The 2,127-nt window shown below is 50.9% G+C and overlaps 1 protein-coding gene across 4 annotated transcripts in view; it reads left to right on the top strand.

Annotated features, from left to right (window-relative positions):
- The first annotated feature begins 692 nt into the window (after positions 1 to 692).
- The window catches only part of LOC106612220 (E3 ubiquitin-protein ligase SH3RF3), a 33,079-nt gene continuing 31,644 nt past the window's right edge, over positions 693 to 2,127 (top strand). For 2 of the 4 annotated variants that reach the window (XM_045724200.1, XM_045724201.1), the window contains exon 1: positions 814 to 1,085. The gene's annotated coding sequence lies outside the window, so the exon portion shown is untranslated. The other 2 variants (XM_014213188.2, XM_045724199.1) reach the window with 2 other exon arrangements.

The following is a 2,127-nucleotide window of genomic DNA, read 5'->3' as shown; positions in this document are numbered from 1 at the left end:
GAGAAAGGCTGTATGTAGAGCGGGACAGGAGAGGGAGAGAGAGAGGGGCTGTACGTAGAGAGGGAGAAAGGCTGTATGTAGAGGGACAGGAGAGGGAGAGAGGGGCTGTACGTAGAGGTACAGGAGAGGGAGAGAGGGGCTGTACGTAGAGAGGGACAGGAGAGGGAAAGAGAGAGAGGGGCTGTGCGTAGAGAGGGACAGGAGAGAGAGAGAAAGAGAGAGAGAGAGAGAGAGAGAGGGGCTATACGTAGAGATGGACAGGAGAGGGAGAGAGAAAGAGAGAGGGACTGTACGTAGAGAGGACAGGAGAGAGAGAGAGAGAGAGAGAGAGAGAGAGAGAGAGAGAGAGAGAGAGAGAGAGAGAGAGAACAGGAGAGAGAGAGAGAGAGAGAGAGTGTAGAGAGAGGAACAGGAGAGAGAGAGAGAGAGAGAGAGAGAGAGAGAGAGAGAGAGAGAGAGAGAGTAGAGAGGAACAGGAGAGAGAGAGGGGCTGTACGTAGAGAGGGACAGGAGAGAGGGAGAGAGGGGCTGTGCGTAGAGAGGGGCAAGAGACAGAGGGAGGGACTGTATGGAGAGAGGAAAAGAAGAGAGAGAAAGAGGGGCTGTACATAGAGAGGAACAGGAGAGAGAGAGAGAGAGAGAGAGAGGCTGTGCGGAAAGAGGAACAGGAGAGAGAGAGAGAGAGAGAGAGGGGGCTGTACGGAGAGAGGAAAAGAAGAGAGAGAGAGAGGGGGCTGTATGGAGAGAGGAAAAAAGAGGCCTACAGACAGAGTGGATGCAAGAATGTGCTGAAGGGAGGGAGGTAGGGGGAAGAGGGTGGGAGTGGGGAGCTCTTCTGAGTGGTTACTTCTGCATGCGTAGCACTCTCTCTGTTCTGTTCTAAACACGTTACACGTGGTGCTTCTTACTCACCCAGTCTCTCTCTTCTTCTCTCTCTCTCCTTCTCTCTATCGCTCTCTCTGTTTCTTCACTCTTGTCCTGAATTCCAGGGAGACGTCCTCACGGTCATCAGACGAGCGGATGAAAACTGGATTGAAGGAAAGCTGGGAGACAAAGTTGTCATTTTCCCTTTCCAGTTCACTGAGGTTAGTCCTTTCTGTTCCTATGTTTCTATGTAGTGTATAGTGAGAGTACCATGCGGTCAGATATGATCAACGTTGTGATACCTACCCTCTCAGGACCCTATACATTGGTATTATGTAATAAAGTCTTTACTGTAATGTGGTTAATACTGACTCAGTGCTGGGGCAGTACTTTGATTCCTCTCAAATCTCTCCTCTTTGATTCATACTTAAATGTCAGGCCTTCTGCACTGCAGTGTACTGAGGCGAATAGAGCTAATCCTACTCTCTCTACTGAGTCTGGCTCAAATTGCTCCCTGACCCCTATAAAGTGCACTACTTCTACCAAGGGCCCTCTTCTCGTTCCTCATTTCCTATATGCCCCTCTTCTGTTCTATATTTAACCTTCCTTTCTTCTATCTAACACTCTCTTTCCTCTTTCCTCCTCTTCTTTCCTCTCCTCCTCCTCTTTCCTCTCCTCTTTCCTCTCCTCCTCTTTCCTCATGTTTCCTCTCATATCTCCTCTCCTCTTTCCTCTTTCCTCTCCTCCTCTTTCCTCTCCTCTTTCCTCTCCTCTTTCCTCATGTTTCCTCTCATATCTCCTCTCTTTTTTCCTCTCCTCTTTCCTCTCCTCTTTCCTCTCGTCCTCTTTCCTCTCATATCTCCTCTCCTCTTTCCTTTACTCTTTCCTCTCCTCTGATTCCCTGCTCGCCTGCTCTGCCTGTGTAGCAGCATCACTCTGCTCCACTCTGCCTCCTGCTTGTCTCAACATCCGTCACGACTGACTGCCTGTCTCAACGGGGGCTTTTCTGCCTGCCTGCCTGCCTGCCTGCCTGCCTGCCTGCCTGCCTGCCTGCCTGCCTGCCTGCCTGCCTGCCTGCCTGCCTGCCTGCCTGCCTGACTGACTGACTGACTGCCTAGAGAGCCTAGAGAGCCTAGCCAACAAGTGCAGCATGACAGCTAAGGAGTGAGAGAATACAGGCTCTTTAAAACAGCTGCGTCACAGATCAGAGATGACCACAGTGGTGATCCAAGGGATGGCAGGTAAAGTGGTTGAAAGAGGGAG

Source organism: Salmo salar, chromosome ssa09 (genome assembly GCF_905237065.1).
Source record: "Salmo salar chromosome ssa09, Ssal_v3.1, whole genome shotgun sequence".
In the NCBI taxonomy this organism is placed as follows: Eukaryota; Metazoa; Chordata; class Actinopteri; order Salmoniformes; family Salmonidae; genus Salmo; species Salmo salar.
This window is presented reverse-complemented; position numbering and strand designations above follow the sequence as displayed.